General features: G+C 40.4%; 1 protein-coding gene across 4 annotated transcripts in view; it reads left to right on the forward strand.

The window, feature by feature from the left end:
* The window catches only part of LOC120804635 (kelch-like protein 20), a 44,093-nt gene that overhangs the window by 1,452 nt on the left and 28,956 nt on the right, over nucleotides 1-13,685 (forward strand). For 3 of the 4 annotated variants that reach the window (XM_040154109.1, XM_040154108.1, XM_040154111.1), the window contains exon 2: nucleotides 8,539-8,683. The exons of the other annotated variant lie outside the window; for it this stretch is intronic. The gene's annotated coding sequence lies outside the window, so the exon portion shown is untranslated. The remainder of the gene's footprint in view (nucleotides 1-8,538; nucleotides 8,684-13,685) is intronic. 4 annotated transcript variants of the gene reach the window in all.

Here is a 13,685-nt window from a genome sequence, read left to right on the forward strand (position 1 = left end):
TACGGTCAAAAGCTGCAAGACAAGCTTGTAAGTGGACCTTGAGTTGGGATTGTTTTGTCAAATTAGTAAGTGCTCTTTTTTTGGACAAATGAAGTAATGGCATCACTGTATCTAAATTGCCACGGGCATGTGTTTGACACTCATATGAATATACCTGTGATAAGCTCGACTCATCCGGTCAACTTATTGGTCAGGCTCAAATAAAAACTGCATTTCCGGTCCCAAAAGCCCTGAAATCGTTGGAACCCCCAAATTGTTGGAGCCAAAAACACGACACACGACCTCGGGATCCCGAGCATTTTTCTTCCTTGTATAATCAGTCACAATGAAGAACTTTCATGTAATCACCTCAACAATAATACATGTATTAGTTGTGAGGGGGCTGGTATAACTTTTACAGTATAATCAGTGTGACGGATGAAAATTCGTGGTGTAAATGCTCCTGCTGTTTGTGCTTCACAACTGTCCTGTCTGCGTCAAGGTCCACCGAACCACAGGAGATACGATGACCGTGTTTCGGTTATAACAAATGACCAATTAATGTCATCAAGTGAAATTTAAAGCAGTGGACCGGCTTTTTGTGACAGCCTTCCTTCACCTCCCGCCTCACCAACATCCACTTCCGTTCTCACCAGAGTAGCAGGGTTCTGGGTTGCAGGGCTGCACCGGTTCGTGTGTGTGTGTGTGTGTGTGTGTGTGTGTGTCTCTGTGTCTGTGTCTGTGTGCGTGTCTGCGCTGTCGTGTGCTGTGAAATTCCTCTGCCAAAGAAAGTCCTCATTGACCCGCCTTCAGCAAACACGCTATGACAGTGTCCAGGGGAGACCCAACAGAGCACCGATTCAGCTGCCTGCAACTGGATCCCTCCTGCTCACACAGAGCCCCCTCACAGTTCGTCCTCTCATGGCCAGGAAGGAAGGGAGCTCACCACTTTGAAAGAGAACTTCCCATGTACCTGTCTGAGCTACGTCGGATGTGAGCTTTTGTTACCACCAGTTTTAGTTCACAGACAAGAAGGGCAATGTCCTCACGGCCTGTGGAACGATGCAGAGGGAGATCTAACAGTCTGGGGTGTATAGTTTCATGCGGTTTTTGCAACGAGTATCTTAGCAGCCTATGGAAGCGGTTCTCAAACTGTGGCCCAGGTACTGCCAAGCGTTCTTGAAGGCATGCCAGGGGAGGCCAAGTAAGAGGCGGAATAGTTTAAAGCAATGGTTCAACACTTTGTGAAAAACTCTTATTTGCTTTCTTGCCAAGAGTTAGATGAGAAGATTGATACCACTTTCCTGCCGGTATGGTTAGCTTAGCTTTGCATAAAGACTGGAAACGGGGGGAAATAGCTAGCCTGGCTCTGTCCTAAGGTAACAAAACTGCTACTCCTTTAAAAAACTACTCTTTTGTTTTGTTCAAAATTCATTTCATTTTGAGGAGAAGCCTGGCAAAATTCTGTATCCTCTATTGCCAACAACCAAAACCAACAATGCATTTGTCAGTCTCTCAATACTTCCTTGACCTCCCTCACCAGCCTTTGGCACTCAGGCCCAAGACCATTCACTCTTACTGAAGACGTGAATCTTTTAAAAACAGGTCGCAAATATATAGTTTCATTATTTAACAAGGCTAAATGATTTCCTAAAACAGCAGGGTACGGTAGTTTTCAGCAAATATCACTCAAACAGGAGTATATACGGCATTTGTTGGGGACTATTTTCAGCTGCAGAAAAATACACATTTAGTGTGTTACCAGTTGTTTCCAGCAGCAGGCCGTGGTGTATATTTGGCTGAGTCAAAATAAACTACAGTGCCCATATCCAGGGTAATGAAGGAACATGTCACCCAGTGCAAAGGTGGGGCTTAGTGATGTTCTTTTAATAGTTTTGAACAACAATGGAGCACTATGGCACAGCGGAATAAGCTATGTCCGGCTTTGGCTACACAGACACTTTGGTCGTTTTCATGGGATTTGTTGACAATATGAAAAATACAGAGAGGATAGACTTATCATTTAATGCACCACGATAGAAGAAAGGGGTTGAGTAATAGCTGTCAGGATCCATCCTTTTCCCATGCAACGTAGGCCGTAGAAAGTTATGTAATTGTTATGTAAAGTCTTCCAGGATATGGTTTCTTGGGACAAATAGAGGGTTTGTGGCATGACATCTCTGCTGGTGGTCCTTGACGTGTAAAAGCTTCAGGGCCCATTTCATGTTAGCCTTTGGGACGCAGCCCCTGACGGCAAGAGCACCGCAATTTTATCACAGATTTCCTACCTGACAGCAGTTCAACACGCACCTCCATCCAATCCAAGCAAAGACCTTCCATTCTGTGCTGAGGCCAAGAGCCTGTCTCGTGGAAACCATCAATGAGCTCTGGTGGAAAGAGAAATTAAGCAGAGTAGATTTTTTTTTTTTTTTTTTTTTTAAGTGATCCGGAGGCAAGTTTTTCTCTTAGTGTTTTATGAGTTGATTTTCTTCCACTCATCACATGTGACTGCCAACCTGGACCTCATCTATAACCATTGACAGGTGTGGATAGGCACTGTGACTGTTGTTACTCCAGACCAGCGGTGGGTAATAGAAGTCAGCTGGCCGGTATACCCCAACATTATAATGGATATTAGAAGTTCAGCGTCCTCAGGAAATTGGAGGATTTTTCAGCAGACAGACAGTGTCAATGTAACTAGCGTCCCTACTGTATACCATATCCATATGAATAATCTTTAGTTAACAGACAAGTCACACAATAATGAGCAGAATCAGAATCAGAGAAAAAAAACTTTAATGATCCCCGAAGCAACATTTTGCATTAGAATCCCTTTGTTTGCCACATTTGTGCACAGTTCAAGAATTATGGTGATTTATTCCATTAGTAAAAACATCAAAAGACCTTAAAGGAGAATGATCAGTTTAGATTATCCCTTTCTCTTTCTATTTTTAAAACACACCATATAATATGAACTTATAAAATAGCACATGTATCCTTTCATGTGATGGTGATGGAAACCCCTGTCTGATAAACACAGAGTCTTTTGTTTTCTTCCCATGTCTTGGGGAATTGGGGCCAGCTGAATGTGGCAACTTCTGTCCAGGCCCAGCTGGATCCAATAAGAGCATGCCCCGGTGCTCTGTTTACCCATTCCATACATACAACAGGAAATTTAGAGAAAAGTTCTATTCATTCGTGTTTGGTAAATCCAAATTTAGAGTGATTATAATAGTATCTCTCTATTTCTAATATTTGGCCGCCACGGGTTGAAACTATGTAGCTTCAAATTAAAAGAATGTTTTGAAAAGGTTTAATAGTTACATAACAGTTCTTAATCTCAATGGATTAAGAATGTGTTCAAATGAACAAACGAATTTCAGCTGAAACAATTGATTGAATGGCAACAATTTTGACAGTTAATCGTTTAAGTAATTTTTCAAGCACGAATGACAAAGATTCAATGGTTCTAGGTTTTCAAATGTGCTGCTTTGCTTAGTTTTCTGTAATTTAAAACTAAATCTATTTGGGATTTTGACCATATCTTTGGGCAAAATAACCAATTTGAATATATTAACTTTGGGATTCTGCAGTCTGAGAAATTGTTTAGGGTCATTTGTCACTATTTTCTAATGAGACCAAAATACTAATCAATGATGTAAGAAAATGATGAAAGACTAATCAATAATAAAATATAATCAAAATAATAATTTGTTGTGAATCTAAAATAAATGAAACAGAAAAACTGTACATTGAATGTTTTATATACTATATAAGGAAATATTCAAAGGTATTACTTGTCACATTGTCACTGCTGCTCCAACAGTCGAACATTTAGGAAATAAAATTCGTGTTGTAAACAAAAGCAGATTATCAGATCAGACTAGGAGTCACCATGACACAAACAGAGCATTATTACCTGAGTCAGCAGTTCCCCTCAGCTCCACTGAGCATTTTTGCATCTTTAAGCTCATTGTTTTGGCTTTTGGTCCACAAATTTAGAGTCTTGGTTCAGTTTCACCACTGACACCTTGATTTTCTCTGCAACAGGCAGCTAAGCCTACCCCTTCCCCTAACCCTAGTGAAAAAGCTGTGGAACACCCACTGTGCACCCCTGCCTAGTACCAAACGACAGACTGACAAAGTTAGTAACTACAATCAACATAGTGGAGAATTCATCGGCTAAAGAGTCAGATATTTCCCTCAGGAGTTGGTGGAGATGAAAACAGAGCTAAAAAAGAGAGTGAATATTGGACTTAAATCTGTCGAGTGGCCGGAAACATGATTCGAAATAAATGACACTGTCACTATGTATTTGTTTAATGTCTGGATAGTTAACTTTTTGCTAACACATTTACCGCATCAACTTTATACGGTGATGTCAGTATTATATTTACAGCATAATGTGTTACCCCAAGTGGCCAAGGGAAAAAAAGTTAATTAAATGTAGGTTTAAAGACTAAGACAAAGAAAAAACATCTATTTACATTTTCAGCTATCAGGTCAGATTCTGCCTTTACAGAACAAAGACGGATACTTTAGCTTTTGGGCACAAACCTGGAAGAGGGTTCTGCTTTTCCAGTACAAGTGATGGACTTTTAAAGAACCATTCAAATTCTTGTCCATACAAATAATGACTAATGAAATATCAGGGCATTTAGGTTTTTTTTATGAATGGCAGGTCTGTAGACCCATTGATTACTGACATGTTTTGAGGTCAAGCCACATGTTAAGTAAATGCATTTGATATTTTATTTGTGGCCACAGACCTGCGGCCAACAGGTCTGTTACATCCATCATCTGAGACACCATGTTATACTGCAGCAGTTCACAAATTTCCTACATTAGGCATCTTTACAACTAATTTAGAAAACATCATCGTAAGTCAGAGCACAGAGCACAACATTGGGGTGATGTGGTAAGATTCTCATTTCTTTCCTTACTTCTCAATAAAATGGCAATAATAATTTGAAAAGAAAAAGCGCTTGAACACAAAGTCTAAATGTTTCTGAAGGCCACATTAGATGTGGTAATTATTGCCAATTCCTTACCCCGCAGAGCTGCAGAAAGACAGACGCTGCTGCCAAGACAGAGGCATTGTTGTGGTGACATTTGAGTGGAGGATCAAACCGCTGATGAATAATCCATATTGAAAAGCTGCTCTTTCTGCCAAATGTCAAAAAGCAGCAGGGGCCATTGTTCAAGGAGCGGATTCTAAAACTTTTCTTTCACTATCATCAAAATTTTGTGTCACATAATGTAGCGAACATGGCAATGGAGAGAGCGCTGAACATTAAGTGATTTATTATTTGAAGTCTTTAGGGACAATAGCGTTTGGCTCATATACTGCTAGTCATGTAATCCAGTGCCTTTACAGTTTAATGGACTTTCCTCACTGACTATACTGTAGTTTTAAAGGCAGTGGCATAGCCCACACAAAGAATTAAATTATTTTAATTATTTTAAAATTTTCACTCACATTATTCTACATTTAGGTGATTTTTTTCTGTCTCATTTGGCCTAAATCAGTGGTTCCTAAGTTTTTTGATTTATACGTAATTACTTAGAGTGACACAAATTCCTGTGTGACCCCCCTTATCATAGGTTTAATACAGTATGTATTAACATACAAGGGATTTTACGCTCTCAGATTATTAATTTCAATCATTTTTAGAAGCCTGAAGGGAAAAAAAACTATCTTGTTTTTCTCAAGAAAATAACCTTATGATTTTAATTCTCGTGTACCATGAATCATTTTGTGACCTCTTAGATTGATATTTTGTGGTTACCTTACCTCCAGGTTGGGAACCAGAGGTTTGACTGCTGTTGACTCTCTCACCAATATGAGAATAAAATACTAGGAGAAATACTGAATACTTTTGGAATGAGAGTGGTCGAAGTTAGGTAAACAATCCAAAAATACTGTCACTGGCATCACTTTTCAGGATTCTAAAGCAGTGAAACCAGATGGGACAGTCTTTGTTTAGTCTGCAAGATCCAATAAAATTTATTTCACAGATAATAAATATGGCACTGGATGGGGAATTCAGCTTGACAGAACACATATTTTATGTAGGTGTACAAAATTAACATCTGACTTAATGCAATTGAACTTCAAGTCAGTTCTCGACTAATCTGTCACAGCAGTAGGAACACTTTGCTTTCCTGTAACTGTAGCTTTGCATGCGTCATTATCACAACAGTATCTGGTCCATAAATTGCTCTCCTATTCTTGACGATAAAGGAGATCTGTTATGGAGAGGCCCCAATAAGAGATCTCACTGCAGCGCTACATCTCACAAATCTAGAAATCTTTGCTCTCATCCTCAGCCAGGAGAGACAGGAGGAGACATTCATCCTCTGCTACAGTGCATGCAGCTAGAATGAGCCAACATCAACTTCCTGCTCCCCTCTTACTGTTTACTGCAACAGTTGAGAAGATGAAGACAAAGATCTTCATGCTGCTGTTAATCGAGAACACATCATAGTTTTCCATGGGCACCGTAACTTACCTTGTTAGTTTTTCATCATCATAAACTTTCAAACAGAGTGATTCTTAATTAACAAACCACACAGCCAGGCAATGTTTCAGAGCTTGCAGCGAGACTTTAGTCCATGTGAAAATATATTTTTGAATTAACAACAAATGGGCCTTCAATTGGTCAAGCTGCACAAGCAACATCTGATTTGGACTAACTAGAGAAAACAAATCATTGTGTTCCTGCATCAGAACAGAACAGACTTAAATGGACAAAACAGAGGGTTTGCAGTTCTGACAGAGGTCCACCGCCCCCTGGGCATCTGTAAGCACAAACACACCCACTGGGTTTCTAAATGTGGGGTGAAAACTGGTCCACTGTACACAAACATACAGCCCTGCCAATCTATTCCCTCATGTTATACACTGATTCAGACTGCTCTCATGGCACGGATCCACAAAGGTGATACAATCGGTCCCAGCACGCTTTGGTGTTAATTTTGGTGGAGATAGAAATGCTTCACTATAGTGGTGTTACCATTTAAAGGTTTTAAATGTTTTTTTTGTATACATTTTATGCACAATTACAGATTGAACAAGATTACGATTCTAAAGCCATGCTTGCAGCTCTGTGAAGCCCTACTTAGGCACAGTGCTGCTTTGAGCCAAATGCTAATGTCAGCATGCTAATATGCACACAATGATAATAGTAACACGCTGACGTTTAGTAAGCATATTGTTTACCATATTCACCATCTTAATTTAGCATAAACAAAATAGTATAGCTGAGGTGAGGGGTTTGCAGGTATTTGAACAAATTAAAATTTTGACCTGATGATGGCGCTAGATGTTAAGGCAATACCAAAGTTAGTACAATTATTCCTGAGGGGAATATGAACGTCTGTAGTGAATGTCATGACAATCCATCCTTTAACTGTTGAGATATTTCACTAAAAATCACAAATTTAAACCTTATAGTATCACTGGAAGAAAAGTGATGTGATCGTTGAAGTCATTAGGCTATATGAACTATGAATGTCTGTACAAAATTTTGTGCCAATCCATCTAATATTTGTCTAGATATTTCAATCTGGACCAAAATGGTGAACAGACTGATCGGCCAGTGCTGCCATCCCTATAGCCATGCGCAATCAAGGCAAAATGTTCACTTGAAGGTTGAAAAAGGTTTACCTACCTATGTGTATCCGGAGGTGCACAATTACAAAGATATCAAACGTTAATGGCTGTGCAAACAGACACTGACCCTTTATATGCTGCAAACTTAACAACTACAAGGACATCTGAATCGTTGAACTTTCCACGAGCATAAGGTTTTTGCCTTAAGTTACAGTCAAGAAACGGAAGTAAAGGTTCTAAAGGTTCACCTGTTCGTCGCATAGATACGTGATGTGTTTAACCTGACTATTTCTGGGCTGTACAACAGTGGATACTGCAGCACTAGTGAGGCTTCATGTGACTACAAAGGCATGAAAGGGGAAATTGTTTCTCGAGTAAACCTGTAAATTCCTAACAGACTGAGCTTCTGTGATTTAAGGCCATGTTTTTGGAAGATCAGTTGAAAGAAGCTTGTAACACTGCAGGATTTCTTTCAGGCCAAATACTGATAACATTAGCAGACGGACAACGGGGTCACTGATCTGAGTTTTACATGTAACAGAGAAGCATGAAGACCTTATCGAAGGAGCCGTCGAATTAACAGTGCAGCTTTTGTTTGCAGGCTTATGCTTAGCCAGGCATGATGGTGAACCACTTAGTTCTTTATTCTATTTAATACAAATGTGGCTGTTAAGATCTTAGAAGATCAACAGTCAAAACGTAAAGAAACTGTGAGTCTTTTTATTGCAACAACAAAAACCAACCTCTCTCATCTGCAAGACTTTAGATACAAAAAACTTATCTTACAAAATATGACACCCCAAACGAGACATCTCTTCATCGCTGTACAGAGTTTTAAATGTACAATGCCGCAACACCACAAATACAATCTTATTCAGAGCAGGATAACTTCTGCAGATGATATCTTCAGGTGCACCAGTCTCATTTATCTGTCATCCTCCCAGGGCTTCAGAGAGCATCTTCGGGGTTCCACAGAAAGGAATTCGCAAAGACTGCAGATGAAATATGGAGGGATTGGTTTCAGCAGAGTCACTACTGGCAGCCCTGAGAGGAGGAGATAATTACCATTTTGACAAGCTTTGATCACAGGTACAGTTATTCTCAGAATGTCGATGTTGATAGAACAATGAGATGACGGCCTTGAAATTCAGACGAATTTGCCCTAGTTTTGCTTTCCCCCTCCCCTCATGCTTAGATTCTGAATAGAAGTACTGTCTAGCACATGAAGAGAAGAGAATGACAAAAAGAGGGTGGTTGACGTGGCATGGATTAGCTGTCCATAGCTCTCTTTTGATTTGCAGAAGTGGAGAAAGGGGATCTAATGATGATTACTTAAATGTTCTGGGGGGGAAAATATCGTGGATTAGTCATCCATGACCTGTAAATCCTGTGGGTAGAATGAATCACCGTGGTTTCTTTTTTGTCAGCATGCAAAAAATTATTCAATAAAATGACAGATGGATCAGTGAGCCTTGTGCTGGAGTCAGTTTTAGCAAAGTAGGAGGTGTGGAGGAGAAAAAATCAAGGAGAAGATGTAACCTCAGCACAAAGAAGAAAGGTTCAGTTCATCGAGATCTCTTTGAAAATGCATCCAGACCACAGTGCAGCCCTAAAGCAAACATGCCTCCTACACTACCTGCCTGGGCTAAACTAAGATGCAGCATTTGTTAGCATGGGCCACCCAGTTATGAGAAGGAAGAGATCCTTGTGTGTCTTTGAAGGTCATACAAGTCAAATGAATGAGTTTTTTTCATTTGTGACCTCAAAATGAAAAACAAAGAATCCTATGAGTTCTCAAGTCAGTGCTTCGTTTATGATGTTGCATAGCATACTCGTGGTTTTTAGAAAGTAGTCTTCCACTCCTACAGTATTCATTTATATTTGACCTCCTCCTGTATCCTAATCATTAGTCCTACACTGATGTTGTTCTCCTGAAGGCTCAGATGCCTCAGGGGGAGCTGTGTCCTGCAAAGCAGTGCCCCCATGATGTCATTTCCTCCTACGTCGCTGATGCCGTTCTTGTCCAGATCCACCTGCCGCAGACTCATGTTCTCTTTAAGCACGTCGGCCAGCAGCCTGACCCCGGGGTCTCCCAAGTTGTTTTCATCTAGGATGATCTGTGTCAGTGAGCTGTTTACCTTTAGGCTGTCGAAAAGCGCCTTCCACGCCGTCAGATCGGCGCCGCTGGTCTGCGCCAGCCCTAAGTACCGAAGATACGAGTGGTGCCTCATATATGATGCTAACACCTTTACCCCATCGCCGCTCAAGCCATTTCCCCCAATATCCAACTCTAAAAGTGCAAAAACTCTGAAAGAGCTCAACCCAGTTGGGAGCTGCCGAAGCATATTTTGCTCCAACGGGAAAAGCATCGCCTGCTGGATGGCAGCAGCAGCTGTCGCTGTTTGCTCCTGCAATTCAGCTATTCCATTCAGAAGGGTCAGCACCCCATGGTCACGCAGTTTGTTTCCAAACAAGCTGTAGAGAGAAAAAAAAGTGATAACTATAGAGATGTATGTTGATTCCCCCAGGAACTGCTCGCTGCTAAGGGAAGACGCTTGCACCCTGATATGAAGTTTTCACTTATGTGACATGTAAGTTATGAACTACAACAAACATTTTTTTTCAACAATGTCACAAACAGGTTTTGTATCTGCTTGTTGCGCAGCTTCAGGACCATTACATCTAATGGAAAAATTCTGCCTATATGTCTTATGGATGATTTTTATACAAATCTCCCTGTTATTGAGTCAGATATATTTGGTGCCTTTATTCAAATGGAGATGTAAGGATTTGAACAACAGCACAACAAATGTTTGAAATGATGCATCCAGGGGCACTGTTGAGATTTAAACATGCACTCTCATCATTGTTGAGTCAATACTTTCAAACATTCCAGGTACATGTTGGATCTGTCGTGCACATTAAAGAAATAGAGAGACAGTTAGATGAGCAGATCAATACCACCATGTCTGTCTGTTAAATTTAACACTTCATCCACCAGCTGGTTTGCTGAGCACAACATAAAAAATGGAAACTAATGATATGTGTAGTTGCATACGAAAAAACCACAATGTAAAATGGCAGTTCACCATTTTATGGGGGGTTATGTGCCGTACTGTTTCTTGTCTGAGACCAGTAACTTCCTGGAGTCTTTGCTGGTTGCCTGGAAGCTACTCAGAGCAGTTGTGCTAAGCTAAGTTAACTAGATGTTGGCTGTAGCCTTATATTTAATAGACAGATTAGAGAGTGATATCAACTTTCTCGCCTAACTCTCTGCCTGAACTTAAATGTATCTCCCAAAATGTTAAACCATTACTTTGAGCACCCCACTGTTCTTTGGTCCAGTATGTGATGTCCATCTGTGCTTGTGATGTAACTCACACGTTTCAGCATGCACTTTAAGTTTTTGAAATCTGTCAGTATTTCTCTAAACCAATGGCACAAAGACAAGCTCTAGCATATTGACAATACTTAGTTGGGATAATGAAATAACTGAAATGTAAGGCACTGGAGGCATTTCTTGTTCACATAAAAGAGATTGATTGTGTAATTCAATAGTTGAAAGCTAAGATTTTTTACTGCAGTGAGGGGGGCCATCTTTGGATTTGCTGTGCCTTTTTCTGCCTCGTCAGTTCCTTTATTTTTTTTAATAGCCATATTAGAGCGCTTAGGCTGATGTTCTGCTTCTTATTTAGTGCTTTTTCCGAATTATGTTGTTATTCTTTCTCAGAATTTGTTGTAACGTGGATCAGCGGAGCCTTGGACTTACTGTAAGCCATTGACCTGAGGCTTTACTCTCAGAAGGTCCAGCAGGATGTGAGCACCATATGGGCCAATGAGGTTGAGGTTGAGGTTCAGCAGTGTGACCTCAGACATGCTGGTCTTCAGGGCTCCCGCCAGACTCAGCAGAAGGTCATCTGTCAGGTCCGTGTTCCTCAGAACCAACTGCTCCACCTCATTGGATGTGCTCAGCACCGTCATCATGGCATCGAGCTACAGTCACAAACCAAGAAAACATCATGGAAATATTTGAACTGTTATTTTTGGATTTGGTTCTGCTTGCTGCAAGACATCAGTAGAAAATTAGATTTCCAAAAGTTAGGAAATATCTCCAAAAGGTCATCTTTTTGCTGAAAAAAATGATTGGTATGAATTTTAGAGTTTACCCATTGGGCTTCAGAAAGATTTCATAAGGCTAAGGTGACTATGAAGAAATGTTGTTGGAGTTGGAAACAGTTTACAACAACACCAATATATTGATTTTATTCCTAATGCTTTTTTCTGTTCTATAATCCTGGTGGGAAATGGTCTCCCACATGAGGATAAGAGACAACAAAAAAGTGATGCAAACAGATATATCTCATCTAACTTCTAGTTCACCTCAATTGCCAGACAGCGTGTTTTCGTAAATCCCATTTTGCAGTGCAGACAGATTATTTTTCTCTATTACAGGAATAAATTTTACATCATGGCCCTGAGAATTGAGTATTGCGAACATTAAGTATTTACTGTTTGTGTGTGAGAGTCGCATTGCTCCAAAATGTGTTGTGGGACGGGTATGAGATGTGAGTTGGACAGGTGCTGGAGGTATTCTAAACACAGAGACGGGGTTGAGAGTCCAGAGAGACATACGGTCTGGCTGTCGGCCACATCCACTGTGCCACTTTGCTAGACCTTGAGGAATTTTTCAGGCACGGTTGGAAGCTTTTTCATCACGATGGGTACGACCAAGCCACGCCTGCCCGCCCCAGACAAAATTCAGTGACTGTTTGTGCATTAACCCCCCAAATAATGGAATAATCCTTTAGGTCAGAGTGAATTTATAGCGAATGAATTGACTTTTTATCAGTTAAATAGATGTTTAACACCAATGACATAATGCCCGTTTCCTGTAATTGTAATAAATTTTATGATTTCAGTTTTATATCTAACTCTGTAGGGTGTAAATCATAAAGAAAACACCGGCACTAAAATACATATGCCTTCCTTTAGATCTGCATCAACTCATTTGAATCCTAATATGTGAACATGTGACATTTGCGCCTTCAATTTGAACTTCTCCCCTGTGGAAATTTTGATTTATAACTTCCCCATTAAGGCTGAAAACTAAATATGATAATAATCATCATGCAAACAGGAAAATACTGTCCAAATATGACATGTAGCCACTAAAGTAATTTTCGTTGTACACACACCTGTGCCTGCAGGTCTTGTTCTTTTACAGGCTGTTCTTTACCAGTGCTCTGGCCGGCCGTGTCCTCTTCCTCCTCTGGCTCGCCATCGGGCTGCAGGACAGTGTCACTTTCTGAACTGAGCTCCACATCTGAGCCTGGAGCTTTGGGCCACGATGACAGCCTCTTCTGGAGCCGGCACCTCTCCAGGACTTGGCATGCAGAGAGAAAATGAGAAAAAAAAACAAAACTCAGGCACAAAAGAACTGTTTCTCCTAAAGCCAAGTGCCCACAGTGATTTTGATACCCACTGCTGAAGTAAAAATCTAAAATTCAGTTTGAGCATTCTTGTTCAATAGAGAAAACAGATCTGCTGCATTGAGATTAATGTATGTATTTGTGTGTGTGTGTGTGTGTGTGTGTGTGCCTATGTGATCAATGTCTGCATAAATTCTCCCATACGTCATCCATCTGCCTTCAAACAGGCATTGTTCAATACATCACTTTCTTCCAAATTCAACCTTTTCTGCTAAAGTGTATTATGTAAATCTGTTACAGCACTCAAGGGGGATTCCAGTTCGTTTCTACTGTGCTGCGGTTTCTTTACTCACTGTTTGCCTTGAACCAGTTTTGTTTGTTTGGGCCATACTCCAATGTGGCACTCATTTCCACACATTCTTCATAGAAGTCCTTCAGTCTTTCCCCAGCTCTGTTTTTCCCATCTGATCCCAGTTCCCTTTGTTTCACTCCGTTCTGCTTAGTCAGTGCTTCCTCAACCTGCAATGAATCTTTAAAGAGAAAAACCCCTGTTCTTTCCCATTTTTTTCCACAAAGAATACTAAATTGAAATACCACATGCAGATGGATTGAAGGTCATCCACATCTCCACTTGAGAGTGTGGAAGATTTTATCCTCTGCTG

This window comes from Xiphias gladius, chromosome 19 (genome assembly GCF_016859285.1).
Source record: "Xiphias gladius isolate SHS-SW01 ecotype Sanya breed wild chromosome 19, ASM1685928v1, whole genome shotgun sequence".
Taxonomy (NCBI): domain Eukaryota; kingdom Metazoa; phylum Chordata; class Actinopteri; order Istiophoriformes; family Xiphiidae; genus Xiphias; species Xiphias gladius.